Raw genomic sequence first — 18,591 nt, 5'->3', positions numbered from 1 at the left:
TTCAAGAAAGTACAGTTTTGTACCTACCATAAATGTAGATGTCCGATAGGAATGCATCTGCAGTCCTTACAAATGGGTAGTCCTGTCGTCAGGCAGCCCTTCGGTCGGCCGGATTCCAAAGTCTGGGTCTGGCTTCGGCTGGTGTCGCACTTCACCCGTCATAGCTGCAGTTTTTCGGGTATAAAGGCATCAGCCGACGCCATCTTCCTCAGTGTTTCTTGCCCCAGATGCCAGGTGCCCTCTTTGATGGCTAAATTTGGATAAATGCCAATGTTTCCAAATAGTAGAGAGCAAACACATAAAATAAGCATGTATGTACATATATACAAACAAATACACCATAATAGATCCCCCCCAAGCTAGCTGAAGAATGGCAAATACCCTAGGAGTACCACAGAGGGGAAGGTGGGTGGGTAATCCTGACTGCAGATGCATTCCTATCGGACATCTACATTTATGGTAGGTACAGAACTGTACTATGTCCTTCAAGGATGCATCTGCAGTCCTTACAAATGGGTAGAATACCATAGCTAAACTACAGGAGGAGGAAAAAGTAGAGATTATGGTGTAGTTAGGATCCCTTGCAAAACAGCAGTGGCAAAACCTGCTCGGGATCTAGAGTATAAAGGTAAATTGTAATGCTTGGCAAATGTATGCACGGAGGTCCAAGTAGCAGCCTCTATAATGTCCTTGGTAGCCACTCCTCGTAAGAAAGCTGTGGTAGTGGCTGTAGCCCTTATGGAGTGAGGCCTGATGTTCTCTGGAGTTTTCTTTCCATGGTAGGAGTAACAAAATCTAATGCAATTTCCTATCCATTTGGAGATTGTCTGTTTTGAAATAGGTTTTCCTTCCTTCCTTTCCTGTTGCATATGCTACCAGAAGCTGGTCAGTTTTTCTATTGGACTTGGTCCTGTCCAGGTAGTAGCGTAATTGCCTATGTACATCCAAGGTATGCAACAGTCTTTCTCCCCTGTTCTGTGGGTTGGGGAAGAATGTAGGTAGGTGGATAGCCTGATTTAAAGACACTCTGGATACCACCTTAGGCATAAATGTGGGATTTGTTCTCATGGACACTCTATCTTGATGGAAGATCAGGAAGGGTTGCACTGCCATTAATGCCTGTAGTTCAGAGACCCTTCTTGCTGAGGTGATTGCCAGTAGGAAAGCAGTCTTCCAGGATAAGTATTGTAATTCTGCTGTGGCTGCTGGTTCGAAAGGGGGAAGTGTCAATTTTTCTAACACAAAGTTCAAGTCCCATGCTGGCAATGGTGGTTTCCTGGGAGGTTTTACATTTTTAATTCCTCTCAGAAACTGTCTGAGCAGAGGATGAGAGAAGACAGGAGGATCCAAGCTGTATTCTGCTGAAATAGCTGATGCATGTATCTTGATGAAAGAATAGGACAGGCCTGCATGGAAGAGCTCTGCCAAGTACTCCAGGATGTTGGCTATGCTTACTAGTGCCACATCTTCTCCTTTTGCAGTACTCCAAATGAGATATCTTTTCCATTTTGCTGCATAATTCTTTCTTGTTGAAGGTCTACGAGCCTCAAGGATTATGTCTTTAACCCTTTGGGATAAATCTGGGTTAATTGTCCTTATGTAATGTTCCAGGCAGTTAGCTGCAGAGTTTTCAGGTTTGGATGCAGGATGTTGTAGTTGTTCTGTGTTAACAGCAATGGAATCAGGGGCAGTGTCCATATTTGTTCCCGAGACATGCTCCTCAGCAAAGGGTACCAATGTTGTCTTGGCCAGTCTGGAGCTATCAGAATGATCCTTGGACGTTCCTCTTTGATCTTCAAAAGCACCTTGTGCATCAAAGGAAGTGGTGGGAATGCATAAGCTGTCAGGTTTTTCCAACTGAAAGATAGGGAGTCCACCTTCCAAGCAAGTGGGTGGTACGTCCTTGTGCAGAATTTCTTTAGCTGGTGATTGAGTGGGGATGCAAATAAGTCTATTTGTGGTAATCCCCATTCTGTTGTGATGGCTTTGAAGATGTCCGGATGCAGCATCCATTCGTGGGCATCTGTGGTAGTTCTGCTTAAAATGTCTGACAGAATGTTTTCTTTTCCCGGTACAAAAATTGCTTGTAACTGAATGTTGTAGCTCAGAGCCACATCCCATAGGTCCAGTGCCAGCCGGCATAGAGGATATGAGTGTGTGCCTCCCTGTTTGTTGATGTACCACATAACTGTGGTGTTGTCTGTCCTTATCATCAACTGACCTTCTTGGAAAAATGGTCTGAATGACTGGATTGCCAGTTTTACTGCCAGCATTTCCTTTAGATTTATGTGCAGGCGCAGCTGGTCTTGAGTCCATAAGCCTTGTATGCACTTGTCCAGCATGTGTGCCCCCCAACCGAGGTCTGAGGCATCTGTCGTGATGGTTTGGCTTGGTTGACTGTTGCAGAAGGGCAATCCTTTGTTTGAATGACAGGCCTGAGCCCACCATAGGAACTCTTGTTTCAGGCATGGGATTATTGGAATTTTGGTTTCTAGGCTGTGCTTGTGTTGGGACCACAAATTCTTTAGGTACCACTGTAGCTTTCTCATATGCAGTCTGGCATGAGGGACCAGAATTATGCAGGATGCCATGAAGCCTAGGGCTTGCAGTACTTTTCTTGCAGTTAGATGGTTCTGCTTTGTTAATGCCAAGAAGTAGAGAGGTAGTTGCTCTTGCTTTTCTGCAGTCAGGAATGCCATTTGTTTTGATGTGTCCAGCTCTGCACCCAGAAAAGTTATTCTTTGGGATGGAGTCAGCCTTGACTTTTTTATATTGACTGTATATCCCAGGGCTTGCAGTAGGTAAATGACTCTTTGTAAGTCTTCTGTTAGTTTGCTTTTGTTGTCCGCTTGAATTAGGCAGTCGTCCAGGTAGGGATAAATTTGGATCCCCTGAAGTCTGCAATGAGCAATTACTGATGCCAGGCATTTCGTGAACACTCTGGGCGCAGTAGATAAGCCAAAGGGCAATGCTGAGAATTGATAATGCTCTGATCCTGCAAGAAATCTGAGGTATCTTCTGCAAATTGGTCATATTGGGACGTGCAGGTATGCCTCCTTGAGATCTAGAGTTACCAGCCAAGACTCCTTGCCCAGCATGGGAAGAAGCTGCTGTAGGGTCGGCATTTTGAATTTTGGAACAATGAGGAATGTGTTTAAAGCGGACAGGTCAAGAATAGGCCTCCATTTGTTCTCTTTTCTTGGTACCAGGAAGAGTCTGGAGTAAAATCCCTTTCCGTGCTCCATAGATGGTACCTTTTCCACAGCTCTCATTTTTAATAATTGAGATATTTGCTTTAGAGCTTCTGCCCTTTGAGTAGGTGGTAGGTTTGGCATTCCTCTCTTCCCTGGTAGAGTATGGAAATGGAACCTGTAACCTTGGTCTATAGTTTGCAAAATCCATTTTTCCCTTGTGATGCAATGCCAGTTCTTTGAAAATAATGTTAGCTTTCCGCCTAAGGGTGCTTCCAGTTGTTCCTGGTCGGTGCCACATCCAAGTCACTGTGATTGTGGTGTTGTAGTGGTGGTGGCTGCGTCCGTGCCTCGCTGGTTGTTACCTTGCCACTGGCGTCCCCTGTAGGCACCCCTGGATTGGTTTCTGCCTCTTGAATGCCTATTCCTGCCTCTCTGTGTCTTAGAGGAGTCTGGAAAGGACCAATTTTGGAGGGCCAGTTCCTGCTAAACCTTGGAGGTTGAACCTGTAAGAAATCTTTCACTGTTTGTACAGATTTCGCCTTCTCTTCCATCTTCTTTAGTACCTGCTGTGCAGGGGAACCAAATAAATTGACCTTGTCCATGGGTGCATCCAAAAGCTTAGATTTGACATGGTCTGGTAATGCCTGCTCTTTCAACCATGCATGTCTCCGGATAACTGTGCCAGTCATGGCTGATCTAAAGGAAGCCTCCAGTGCATCATAGCCACATTTTAAAGAATGGTTACTAACCTGCTGTATGTTATGTACCATTTCCGAACATATTTATTATCTAGAGATTCTTCAGAGGACAGCTTTTTAGTTAACTGGTCAAGCATAAACTCTTGATATTGAATCATATGGAATTGGCAGTTCAAAGCTCTAGCTGACAAAGTAGCAGAAGTGTAAACTTTTTTACCCCATCTCTCTAAGGATCTGGATTCCCTTTCAGAGGGGAGGGGTTTTAGCAGATGTAGTTGCTACAGCCTTAGGACCCTGGGAGATAGTCTCTGGATCTGCAAAGGGAGCCTTGTATAAATGGTGATGAGTGTCCGGGACCCTGTAGAACCTATCGGGCTTAGCAGGGGCCGGAGGTAATGAATCAGGAGCAGTGCAAGCATCATTAAATGCATCATCTACAACAGAAAGAACTGGAGGTATAGCTAAAGGCCTATGCTGTGGCAAATGTAGAAAGGTTCTAAGCCTTTTTCAGGAGTCTGAGAAATCTTGGCCCTGTCACTGAAATTGTTCCCTCATAGCATGCAAGGTTTCCCCAAAGGAAAATTCCTCAGGTGGAGAGGCTGAAGGAATGGACTCTTCAGCATCAGAGTCTTCGTAAGGGGAATAAGGAGCCTCAGGAGGGTCTGTATGTTCTGAGTCATCAGAGGAGTCATCTGTGGATACTGGTTCAGGGGGCTCTGCTCTAGGCCTCTTCTCTGGAGGTGGATGAGAGGCCCTGTCTGGATGAGGCTGGGAGCCACGAATTAAGGAAATGAGATCCTCAGCCAAAGAAAGCATATGGGAACTGGTGCTGGGCCTGTGAGAGGGGGGTTTAACAGGCACCGTTTTTGAAGCTTTAGCTGCTTTAGCCCTGGCAAAGGCCTTAATAGACATGGCTGCAGGAGGCCTAGGAGCTCCACGTGCAGGGGTTGAAATATCCAAGGGAATAGTGTCTGATAATTCCTGAGAAACCGCAACAGAAGGTTGGATTTCAGAAGCCGATTCCACCAGGCTAGAAGAGGCCTCGGTAGAAGGCATGTTTTCGGCCGGGGGAAGAACCGCTTGCTCGGTTTCAGCCGAAACCGAGACACTCGCGGTTGGCTTAACCGCGGTTTCGGCCGAAACCGCGGACCGCGAGTGTCGGTCCTTTTCCCTGCGTTTTTTGGAAATTTGTGAAGTCGGAGGGTCCGACGGCATGATATAAGCAAATTCAGAGCCGAAAAACTGTTCTGCAAATTCTGACCGACGTCTAAGCGTCCGTCGGTTAAAAGAAGCACAGGCTAGACAAGCTGCTACGTCGTGGTCTGGGCCTAAACAAGGTAAGCAGTAAGAGTGGAAATCTTTATGAGGTATTTGTTTCCCACAAGTTAAACAGTTATTCACTTTTTCTGACATCGGCTGAGGCAAGAAAGAGACCCCAATGGGGTACTTAGCTTTTTAGAAGTCTTCGAAGTAGTATTCGGTATGAAATCTCTCGTTCTGACCGACCGGCACTTGCGAACAGCTTCTGCTTCGGGCGCCACGTGGCAAGAAAGACTGGGGAAGATGGCGTCGGCTGATGCCTTTATACCCGAAAAACTGCAGCTATGACGTCGGGTGAAGTGCGACACCAGCCGAAGCCAGACCCAGACTTTGGAATCCGGCCGACCGCAGGGCTGCCTGATGACAGGACTACCCATTTGTAAGGACTGCAGATGCATCCTTGAAGGACATCCTTAGGAATTGATGACAAAAAGGGGTCTAAATTCTTTTGCTGCACCCATATGACAAATCTTTTTTCATTTAGTTTTGTAAAGTGTCCTGGTGGAAGCTTTGTGGGACCTGGAGAAACCATGTAGTCAATTTTAGGCCTGGAATGTCCTGATGAGACATGTCTGTAAATATTTCCTGGACCGTTTATTCATTTGTATGTGATAGTATGCCTCTTGAAGATCTCTTGAGCACATCCCATTGTCCTTGTGCAAAAAAGGCAGAATGAACAGTGACCATCCGGAACTTGGTGTATTGAACTGACTGATTTAGATTGCTGAGATCTAAATTGGGTCTCCAATCCCCTATTTTCTTTGGCACTAAAAGAATAAGTTCTGGATTTGTTCTGGTCTGGCGGGGACCTCTTGGATGACTCTTTTTTTTCCCTAACAGCTTGTTTATTTCTGTTGCTACTGCTTCCCTCAGACTGGATGGAATATTGGGGATTTTGTTTGCTATTAGTGGGGGTGGATGGGAAAAGAGTATTATATAACTTCTTGATATTATCCTGTGCACCCATGAATCTTGTGTAATTTCTAGCCAGGCCCTCTGGTTCAGGGATAAATGACCCATGACTACCTCCAGAGATGGACAGTCTCGTCTCCTTTCAGGAGCACTGATAGGCCCTGTCAAAGAAAATATCTCTGGATCCCTGGTTATGTGGACCACCTCTGCTGTGAGGATGGTGTCTTCCATTAGAGTTCCCCCTCTGCCTCTGGGGCAACTGTCTCCATGTGGATCTTGGAAGGGACCCTGAGATTTTTTGAACCACATTTTTGTCCATCTCGATTCCTATAAAAGGTCCATTGAGGGGTCGAAAAACATACACCCAAAGCAGACAGGGTTTTTCCTTCCTGCTCACATCTAGAGAGTGTGTCTTTTACTATGGGGCCAAATAAGGAACTTCTCTCAAAAGGAGTATTGATGAAAGGAAGATTTGAGGGTTCCACAGAGTCTCACAAGCACATCCTGGCATGTCTTCCGATAGAAATGCCTGAACCTGCCACCCATGAGGTACCTTCAGCTGTGTGGGAGATAAACCTCATAGACAAGCTTGAAGAGGACTGAAGGGTAGCCAACTGTACCCTCCCATGGACGATATGGTCCCAGTGAGGGATTTGGAGAGTTCCTTAATCAAATCACTCTCGAGTCTCATAAAATATGTTAATTAGTTCAAAGAGCTAAGGCCAAAAGTCGCTAAGCATAGACATGCTTCCCAAATCTGTCCAGCTCCCTAAACTCCCTGTTAGGGGGGTGGACAGAGGAGCTTTGCTCTACTAGTTCCTTCTTCATGGCCACTGCTGCGACCATGGCATCAACTGGTACTCCCTTGCTCCAATACATTCTGTCCTTCAGTGGTTAGAGGATCCTAGCTGGTCACTTAGGGATAGGCTCAATGGTATCAGGCTCCTTAAATGCCTGTTGAGAGACCACATCAGTGAGCTCATCTGCAGGCAGAGGCACCCAGGATGTAGATGGACCAGCTCTGAAAGCCTCCATGGCTACCAGCTCCTCTTGGGAAGAGTTGTCAGGGGACCAACAACCCCAACGTTTTAGGAGTTCTAGGATGTCACTAAATGAGATGTCATTAGGTGGTGATTTTGTGGACTCTTCTACCTCACTGAAGTCGGTATCTTCTGTGACAGACTCTTGTGGAGAGTCCAAATGCCACTTTTTACACTTTCTTTTCCTGGGAACTTCTTTAGAGGGATTCTCTGAAGAAGGGTTAGAAGAGATTACTATATCCTGCTGGGTGTTCTGGAGACTGGTTTGGGCTGGCTGTTTTAGTGGCACAGCTGACTGATGCTCTAGAAGCAGAGTCTAATGGAGCTGGGTAGCCTCAGCTGAAGAGGAAAGAGACATCTGAACTCTTGGAACAGAGAAAACTCTCTAAACTATATGAAATGCAGAATGTCTTGGAGAAAAGGAAACTGATGGATCCGATAAGGCATGCTTATTGACTGGTGGGTTCCTCCATCCCAAAGGCAGACTACTCAAGGAAGGAGTCGGCACCAAGCTATCTAACGCCAAAGTTCTAAAGGGCAGAGACAGCTCTGACAGCTTTTGAGTCAACTCCAACACCCTGGATCCGGCACTAACACTATGAGAGTCAGCTGGCTCTAAAATGCTCAGTGCTGGGCCACTCAGAGGTGCCACTGGAGTTGAAGATACCAGCATCTTTGGATCTGAAGCAGATGACTCTGGGATTTTCAGATCCAATAGCTCTGAAACCACAGGCTGGATCAGAGAAGGAGCCAATAATAGGGGAGCAGTACTAACAAGGGTCTCCGGTCCTGATGGGGTCGGAGCTGAAAGGACTCCCATTTAAATCTGTATTAAAAGAAATTCCTCATCATCCTATCCACATCAGCTTCTGTTAGACTCTTGGTGGATCGAACAGATGATGTTGTAGAAGATGGTCTAGGGGAAGGGAGTCAAGAAGAGACAGAATCTGAGGAAATTTCTCTGACTTAGGTCTTGAATCTGAAGTAGTCGGATCTGCTACTTTGGTCGTTTTACTGGGAGGTTCTGGTATTGGAGCCAAAATAGTAGTCAGATCCAGGGATCGTTTTCTTGATACTTTATGAAGGGAGTCTCCCTTCTTGTCAACTTTTATTTGGGGGGGGGGAGGGGTTGAGCCCTGAGAGGATGTTGAAGCAGATTAAAAGGGTGGCAACCCTCTTAAAATTAACTTGATTTTCCTGTCAATCAAAGCCTTGAGATTGAAGGTCTTACAAATGTCACAATTTGAATAGTGGTGACCTGGGCCTAAAGAGTAGACACACTTTGAATGCGTGCCCAAGTTTGGAATTTTATGGCTGCAGGCCACTCAATTTTTGAAACCAGAAGGTTTCTCGACATAATTTGAAAAAAAAAAAAGGTAGATAAAACTCAACCATTAAGAAAGAGAAAAAGTTTATTTTTTTAATTTTTTTATTAAGCTAAAAGGAGATTAGAAAAATACCAGCTATGGTAATAAAGAGGTACTAATAAGTACATACAAGGGAAAATACCAACAATGGTAATCAAGAAATACACAAGTATATAGGAATAATTTGTACTGAAAAGAGGGCAGAAATATAAGAATAACACAGATAAGCCATAAGCCTGACTAGCTTGGTCTGCAAAGCTATGGAAAGGATCATCATGGACCTCATAAATAAAGATATTGGGGACCTACAGACACTGGATCCTACCCAGTTCGGCTTTAAGGGCAGATCCTGCCTCTTAAACCTGGTTGATTTCTTTGAAACAGTCACCAAGGCCATTGATGAGGGGAAGGTGGTCCACACAGCCTACCTGGACCTCGCAAAAGCCTTCGATACAATACCCCACTCGGGCATTATAGATAAGCTCACCAGCTTAAATATTAACTCTATGTCACTAGATGGATTGCAAACTGGCTCAAGGACAGAACCCACATGGTTAGAATTGCTGGAGCCATGTCAGACTCCAAACCAGTTACAAGTGGTGTCCCACAAGGCTCAGTCCTAGGACCTCTCTTGTTCGGTATATATTTTTCGGAGGTACAGGCCAACATGGAAGGACTGTGGCTGACCAAGTTCGCAGATGACTGCAAACTGGGCGCCATAATCGACTCTCCAGCCGACACAAGCATCCTCCAAAAGGGCCTCATAGAAACAGACAACTGGTGCCAGAGCCATGGCCTCAAGCTAAATGCCAAAAAGTGTATAGTCATCCCCTTTGGCAAAACAAAGTGCCCACAAATTACCACATAGGTGGTAATCCATTAAGTACAGAAGAAGTAATTAGGGACCTGGGGACCCAAGTTGATAGCAATCTCTCATTTGACAACCACGTGGCCAAAGTGGTTAGAAAAACATTTTATATAGCCCACCTAATCATGAAGGGATTCACATCTAGATCAGGGGAGGTCATTGTGCCTCTTTACTCATCCCTCATCAGGCCCATAATTGAGTACAATGCCCCTTTTGGAATGTACCTTACCAGACACCTGCAGCAACTGGAAAGACCCCAAAAGTACCCCACCAAGAGGATCAAAGGGCTCAAACAGATGCCATATGCTGCCCGGTTAAAGAAACTCCAGCTCTACTCAGTGGCATACCACCTGTTCAGAGGCAATCTGTGCCTGACGTATAAAGCCATGTCCAACCCGGAATTAATGGACATGCTGCACCTCAGAAAATCCAAATCCCATCGAGCTACGCGCTTGAGAGACTTGAACCTCAGCACTGAAATAAATAGGACATGCTGGAGGGACAGATTCATAACCCAGCATTTCCCTTCACTCTGGAATAAAATCCGAGTCTAGGTTAGGCAGAGTCCCTCATTGACTCTCTTCAAGAGGAATCTTGATGAGTGGATGGGAGATCGTAGGTTTACCCTGGGTATCACTTCTGTGTCACTGTTAGAGGCACAGTATACTAACCTCGAAAAAGGGCATAGCAAAATAAATTTAAAATGGGTGGCGAAAGCCAAACACATTCTGGCTAGGCTTATAAATGCCCTAGGGCAGATAGCCTAGTATGAACCTATGAACCTATGAACAGGGCTCAATAAAATATTAATAAAAAGGGAGAAAGGACTAAAAAGGTTGTAATATTATAAATTTATAACTCAGAGAAAAGTCGCTCACTCGAGGGTATACAGTGACCATCTAAGGCAGCAAACGAGATCTGAGGTATGTTAAGTGATTTGGCATTATTGGTAAAGGGAGGAGCTCAAGAGTTTCAGTGTTCCATGAGTTGGAAGAAACCGCAGAGTCGGATGACCCCAACAGTTGAGGAATGAATGAAAATGACCATATTAGATCATTTTCACCTATCTTGGTAGTACAGAATGATAAAGCCCTAACAACAACACGGAGTTTAAACACTGGCTTGGGCACTGGCAGAGCCAAGTAGAGGAGGGTAGAAGTCAGCAGCTGGTCATGGGGGAGGAGTGGTGGTTTCCATTAGTCAATCATCACCATGAAGAGAGAGGCTTGTATGGCAATCCTAGACTAGTAGGCTTGGTGATCCCAAGTTGGTAATTATAGCTCTAATTAGAGTGTGGACAGAAACATACATAGGCATGTGGAAGGGTAAATAGACGTCATACTGTGACACAGCTGCTCAAATTAACAACCAGAGGTAGGATTAGGGCCTCAATAGAAACACCCCCACTACTAGTGAGAGCACCAACCACCTCCCTGACTGCCTGGCTTACAGTGGCGGCTGGTGACTTCAAATCAAAGGGGGGCTGCAGGAGACAGCTGAATAGGTGGGGCCAATGGGAAGGGGTGTGGACAACTAGAAAGGGGAGGAGCTATGCTCAAAACCACAAAAACTGGAACTTTAATTAAATACACTGCCCTGGGTATCAAACCATCATTATGAGAGTCCAATCAAGACAAAATGAAGTGTAGAAGAAAAAAAAATGTCAGTGCATTGGCTGCATGACAGCTTACTTAATATCTAGATGGAAACAAAAAGGTTGTGAGGCATGAACAAATAAATTACTTTTTAAATACATTACTGGATTACCAGTCAAAATCAAGTACGAAACATCAAGCAGCACTCATCTCAAACCACTTCTCCTTGCACTGCAGTTCTAATTATAATTTATATTCAGCTTTATAAAAAGTACCAAGTAACATGCTGAAAGGAGCAATGATACCCCCCACTAGTAAAAATGTTTCTTATCCAAAAGACCTGCTGATTGACAACTATCTACTTGTTTCATGGGGAAAACATGATCAAAGTAAAAAATGAACAGCAAACAGGAAACAAGCTCAAGATAAATTGCTTAAAGGGTTACTGCACAGGTTATGGACCACACATGATAGATTGGCATTCTGTTTAGTTTATGGGTAAAGCCTGCAAAGATGACGGCAATGCTCCAACAAAGGTAATGAGCGTCTGAAAATACTGTAATCCTGTCCTTTATTACCAATACTGTCATATGCATTTCAATACCCAAGGCTTATACGTTATCTAGTTATGTAAGTATTCTCTGCATGGCAACAGCAAAAAGGCTTTCAATGTTGGTAATTCTTTAACAGTAAGCTTACTTGCATCTTACAATCTCAGACAAGCTTACCTGATGGTCATGAAAGCATTGCTACTTAAACATAGACAACAGGCACTTTCTGAATAATAAGAAGCATAATCAACAGTATAAAAATATGACAGAAAACCAGAACATTCTGCAAAATCAAGCCAGACAGATGAAAAGCCACTGTAGTACTTGTGTCTACCTTGGATGGGGGGGGTGCTCTTCACACTTACACTGCATAACTGCTCCTTGCCTTGCTTGGATACTGAATAATTGCTCCTTGCCTTGCTTGGACACATCCAGAGTCACTACATGGGGGAGTGGGGTGCAACAAGTATGTCACCACTTGAAATGTCTCTGGCTGACTGCAATGGCCCTGACACATTTGTCATACCTCTCAACCTCAGAGCTAGAAATCTGGACAGTCAGGCCCAGAATTCAGGACAATATTTAAATATTGTTCTTATAAACTTTCTAATAGAACAGTAGGTCTTGCATTAGTATGAATTTTCTGAAGGGTATGAAATCTGAAACAGAAATGTCTGTCATTATTTTTTTACTTCAATCTTTAATGATTTGCCACTAATTTGCCAGAAAACCACAATTTTATGAAAAATGGATAAAAAATATGATGCAAAAATATAAAATAGCCACACAATACAGCTGGGAACCTGTCAAAGAAGGGACACTTTTTAGTACTAGCACTGTTAGCTTTAGCAGCTGACAAAATATAAGAATCTACATGCATTTCTGAAATAAAAGTAATCTATAAAGCTGATTATTACAGTTATTTCTTAATTGTAAACCCTCCACGTTTTCTTCCAAAATTGCCATTTTGCGGCGGGATTATTAGGGGAAGAGCAATATTTTGAGCCAAAATCGGGGACAGTTGAGAGGTTTGGATATGCCTAATTCTTTAAAGCAATTTATTTGCACATATATCTCAACCTGTTAATGCAGGAAATCTGGACAAGGCCAAATATAATGGGGGAACATATAAACAGTACTAAAAATTGTTGTATGCTTTAGTATGCATTTTTCTGAAGGATATGACATCTGAAACTCATTGTCTGTCATTATTTAGTGACTTAATTCCTAAATTATTTGCCAGAAAACCACACATTTTATGAGGAATAAACCAAAAATAAGAAGCAAAAATCTATTCATTCTGTGAAAATCTGGACAGTTGAGAGGTATAGTTCAGCCGGGGCTGTCTTTGATTTTGCCACCCTTCCCCCTCACAAACTCAGGGTTGAATAGAGCCTCCCCCCTGCAGCCATTCCAATAAACCATTACTTGGCTATTTCACCCCATTTACCATAAACACTAATGTGCATACTGCTTTACTTCTACAATGATTTGGACTTAATTTGAAGGTTTTATTTTGCATTTTACAGCAGAAACACTAAGACATCTGTTAAACAAAGCAATGCAATCTCACAACGAAAATAGACTGAGCATTAAAATTTCTCTGCCCTTGAAACTCACATTCATTAAAAAAGCATTGAAACCCACATTCAAAGAAAATACATTCTGCCAGTGGCAGATAAAGATTAACTTTGGGCTGTTTTCAAATCATAGGCCCCTTGCACACGAAACATACACGTGGTCTTTGATATACCTTTCTGATTGTATTAAATTATATTCCTTGTACAATATAGTACAGTTATAGAGCGCGTTTTAAATTTGTTTTGAACATTTACCAGTAAACAATAAAACAAAATGCATGCACCGATAATGACAAAACTTCCCAGTTCAGAACATTTCTATCATAAAAGTTTACTCAAACGTCTACAGTCCACCAGTATCAGTAAATACGCACAATCTCTGAAGTAGTAAAAGTCATCTAAATAATTCCACATTAAAGAAATCTGTAACTAATGAAGAGGTTGCTGCTAGCAAACAACTTTATATAAAGGGTCTGTTGCCCTTGAGGAATAAATTGCCTGTTTCACTAAAAAAACGATATGCTAGTAATATTGCAATAGGGAATGGATGGCAAACTGATAACAGGTTCATAGTTACTAGGTATCTTCACCAAAAGGGACTGCAGCATCCACCCTCTTTACAATACAATACAGTACAGTATCAGCAATGCAACTACCTACTGTGGGAGTAGAACCCACAGCCTTCTACATCAAAAGCAAGTACAAGGACTCAGCATAAGCATCACTAAACTTTTGTTCCCCTGCAGCTCTCAGCTTCTTATAAAATCTACTTGACACTCAGCTGTATCTCTGAACTTTGCAGCACAAATTTGGAAAAAGTGAAAATTTAGGGGGGTAAAATACCAAAAAATAGGGACACATTTTAAACATTGCTTGTATAACGTTGGAAAGTTGCTAGAATAAAATGCTGTATTACCACCATACATTTCACTGCCACGTATTGAACCCAGGAGCCTGTGCAAAACAGTCAGAGCAACATACCACTATGCCAAATCAATCATCTGTTTTATGAAAGAGGAAGACTGAAACTTAAATGGCTGCCATTTATTGAATTCAGTTTTCACCATAGCTGTCAACATCTTAGCACTGACTCTAAAGAGGTACATTTTTTTGCTTAATAAATTGTTGCAATATCCCATTCGTCAAATTATGCCAAATGAACATTTTGGGTAAATGTCCCCCTTCTTCAGTTGTAGTTCGGGGGTTTCAATCATCAGCACATTCAGTTTTGTCCACTCATAGGGGAAGCATCCTAGTCAGGCAATGCTGAAGTTGGTTTAATATTTCATTATTTTTTTCACTACCACACAGTGTTCAAATTCAAATAAAGTGGCATCACAATTAAAGGCATTCGGCATCAATGCTTCAACTTCCTGTAACTCAACACGGGTTTCAGACAGTAGCGACAATAGCATTCATTCAGGCTTTGTGGTCTGGTCTGGTCAAGCATGCTTTTCAACAGTATTCAACTATTCAACATTCGCTGTATATGTTTTTAATATCACCTTCCCTTTCATTCTTATTTATGACTTGAAGCATCATAAATTTAAAATCTTGTTCAGGTCCTTCTGACTCCTGATATGCAGCAAAAAAAAAAAAAAAAAAGGGTACAGAGCCGATTCCACCAGGCCAGCACAGCACCTTCCTCAGTTAGTTGTATCTATTCTCACCGGTGACTCTGTCTACTTCCTCTCTCACCTCTCTCAATGTGGATTCAGTACAAGCCCTCCTTAGCCACCCAAAAGTCAGTCCAACGTCCAAGACAAAAAAAAACGAAAGAAGCAAGCAGTAATTTAATTAGCACCACCAACGACCTCTTCATCAACACAAGTACTGCTAAGCAAGTGCTACTGATTGTTTCTCGCTCTCTTTTTTGAGAGGCCTATCCACTTTGTGTTAACGTGCTCATTGAATATGTAAGCTGCTAAACAACTGTACACATTCAGCAGCACCTTTTCATGGCCACAACACCTGCTAGCAGCCACAAACAGGTGCACAGATACTCAAGTGCACAATATCAACAAGTTCAACAACACATTGTATGTACACACAATCCAAGTAAGTGAGCATGCATGGATGGTACAATACAAGACAAAGACGACTCGAATTACATAAATAAAAGTCAGGAATATTGCATATATTGCAGGTTATTTCCAGAATAAAACCAGAACCTTTGGTGTTCGGACTCACCAGATCAGCTTAATAGTAAGTCAATCACACACTGTCCAGCCGATCGAACGAAGTTGGGAAATGAATTAGGTTAGTTAGCCAGCCCTTAGCCTCAGGACAAGATGACATATTTGAGGTTTCCCTTTATGCAAAAATGCAGAGACATTAATTCAGTGCTCACCGGCTGCTACTATTTGGTTCTTACTCTTTTCTCAGCACATAAAGCCCGGGAAGAGAGCAAGAACCAATCAGCAGCCATTTAGCCCATGCACGTCATGTACGTGCCTGCAGACGTCGCAGTCCGAACCCCTTCCAACTCTATGCGGTTTGGAACCGCATAGACTGCATCAGACTGATGCCTAAATTTGCTCTCCGGACGGCAGCGCTGGAGTAACTTGGATCTAAGAAAGACAAAAAAAAAAAAAAAAAACCCACGGAATTTGAAAGTGCTCATGCTCAGTCAGTCGGTGTAAAGCAGCCGGCTGATAAAAAGTGAGCGACTCAATGTAAACTGACAGTAAAAAAAAAAAAAAAAAGTAAAATTAAAAAGTTAAAGTACTTTTTTCTTTTTTCTTGAGGGGGCTGCAGTCCGGCAGACCGATGCCACGAGCCGCCCCTGCTGGCTTATAGCTTTTCAGTCAGCTTTCACCTGCATGTTGGCGTTACCCGTTATATGGGAACAAATGGGCTCAAGACTGGTAAGGGGACTGGCAGTACAAGGCAAATGTGCACACCTGTGTGCACACATACACGCACAAACACACAAAAACAGTAATTGTATTCCTTAGTACCCAGTTTCTGACTGACATATCCTTGACATTCTTTCATGTGAGTCATACTAAAATCCATTTTTAACACCAAATCAAATAACAACTTTAAAATAAAATGCTTCAACTAATCATGGCCAAAAAACCACGGAAAGAATTATGTAATTTTCTAAAAGAAAATGCTGCCATTGAGAACAGTAAGATGCTACTGCTTTGCCACTGTTAGGTCTCCACCCTAAAAACTCGATATGGAATATCCCCCCTCTCCTGTTAGTTACTGACCTTCTCAGGTTAGCCAATGGGACTTGAAAGCAGAGTGCTAGTAAAATTCTGAGCTTTTTGGGTTAACCGCTATACAGAGTTACTCCCATACTGGCCAGAGATAAATATTAACCAGTAATGCTTCCCATGTAGTGGTTTTAAAAACAATTCCATTCTAACCTAGAATATTTATTTATTTTACAGTTTGTTTACCAGGATAGTCCAGTGGGCTGAAGGAGCCCGTTTTCAATGGAGTCCTGGGGAGAAAAATCTCCAATAAGGTTATTAAACAAGTGATAAAGTAATTAGACAAACACACAAACAAAATGTTAGAAAGTATATAAAATGTGTAGTATACAATGAAATAAGAGATGTACTAACAAAAGAAATAATAGTATAAAATGCTTTTACAGGACAATCAAAGGTACTATCTACACACACACACACACACACACACACACACACACACACATTCTACACAAGGGAACTTCTCAAGTCAGATTACAAAAGAAACAAGAAACAGAGAAGAGGGAAACTAATGACTAATAGGTAGAGTAAAGATATAGGTACATAAGGAAGAAGGAGCATAGATGTAGGTGGAAATTTAGGTAGGAAACTAGACAGTGTGGATCAGAGTTGTGAAAGCTGAAAAAGAGAGGTAGGTAGGTAGGTAGGGTGTGGAGAAGTAGAGAGTCAGGAGGGGTAGGACCAAGAGCATTCCCAGAGGGATGAGAGGTGGGAATGGAGCAAGGTTTTGAAGGTGGAGTGGTTGTTGGTGGTACGTATTTGTGGAGGAAGGGAATTCCAGAGTCGGGATAGAGAGAAGGACAAAAGGAATTTGTTTGAAGTTCAAGCAGGTTTGTGTATTTCTAGCAGGTTTTGAATGTTTGATCTGAGTAGTCTATCAGGTTGATGCAATTGGAGGGAGGAGTCAAAAGAAGGTCAGAGAAAGGGTTTAAAGATGAGTTTATGTGCATAAGAAAGTTGGATGAAAGAGAGATGATGGGGTAATTCAAGCCAATTTAATTTGCAAAGGGCATTACAGTGGTGAGTGGAGGATTTGGCACCAATGGCAAACTGAGATTTTGTTATAGGAGGAAGCTAGTTTAGTCTTTAGACCGGATTGGAGATTAGTAAGGGGGGGGCACCATACAAGAGGGAGGGTATGAGGTAGGTGGTAGAAAGGACATGTTTGGTTGAGGGAGTTGTGACGGTAGAGTAAGCTTATTTTTTGGCGGGTTTTCTTTTTATTTGTTTGGAGATGCATGTCAAATTTAAGCTGTTCATCGATAGTGACACCTAGTAGCTTTGTATGGGATATGATTTTTATAGGGGTCCTGTTTTGGCTAGTTATGGAGAAAGAGTTCTTGTCAATTTTAGTATACTTTGAGGGGGTGAATATCATAATTTTAGATTTGGAAGCATTTAGTACTAGATGATTGTTTAACATCCATTTCTCAGTTGATAGGAAAGCTTCTTGGGTTAGTTTCTGTAGTATGGGGAGGGTTTCAGCAGAGCAGATTATCGTAGAGTTGTCTGCATATTGGATGAGCTTGGCATTAGGAATACACTGGTGGAAGTCATTTATAAATATATTAAATATCAGAGGGCCTAATATGGACCCCTGTGGTACTCCTGTGAGGGTATTAAGGACAGGGGAAGTACAGTTTTTCCACTTGAATGATTGCTGCCTATTGGAGAGGTAACTGGAGAACCAGTTGATAGAGGAGGTGGATATGTTAAGATAAGAGAGATTAGACAAGAGGAGGTGGTGTGAAATTGTATCGAAGCCCTTGGAAAAATGAAGTAGGAGGGTAGATACAATACTGCCTGAGTCACGTGTGGAATTGACAGTTTCGAGGAAGGAGAGCAGAGCGGTGGTGGTGCTGTGTCCAGGCCTGAAACCGTGTTGTGTGGGGTCAAGCAAATGGTTATCAAATAGGTAGGGTAGTAGTTGTAGATGAATGCATTTTTCTAAGATTTTTGAGATAGGGGAGAGAATGGCAATTGGCCGGAAGTTAGATATTTCAGTATTGTTTCTCCCTTTATGAAGGGGGATGATAAAGGCTTTCTTCCACAGTATTGATACCTAGGATTCTTGAATTTACCGGTTTATTAGGATGGAGATGGGGAAGGCTATGTTGGTGGCAGTTAGCTTAAGGAAGTTAGATGGAAGGTCATCAGGGCAATTGAACATGGCTTCAAATTATGTAAGAGTTTTTTATTGCAGAGAGAGGAACAGGTTGGAGAGTGAAAGGATGGAGTTGAG

This window comes from Protopterus annectens, chromosome 5.part1, assembly GCF_019279795.1.
Source record: "Protopterus annectens isolate FY-2018-M chromosome 5.part1, PAN1.0, whole genome shotgun sequence".
In the NCBI taxonomy this organism is placed as follows: domain Eukaryota; kingdom Metazoa; phylum Chordata; order Ceratodontiformes; family Protopteridae; genus Protopterus; species Protopterus annectens.
Note: the sequence above shows the minus strand (reverse complement) of the source record.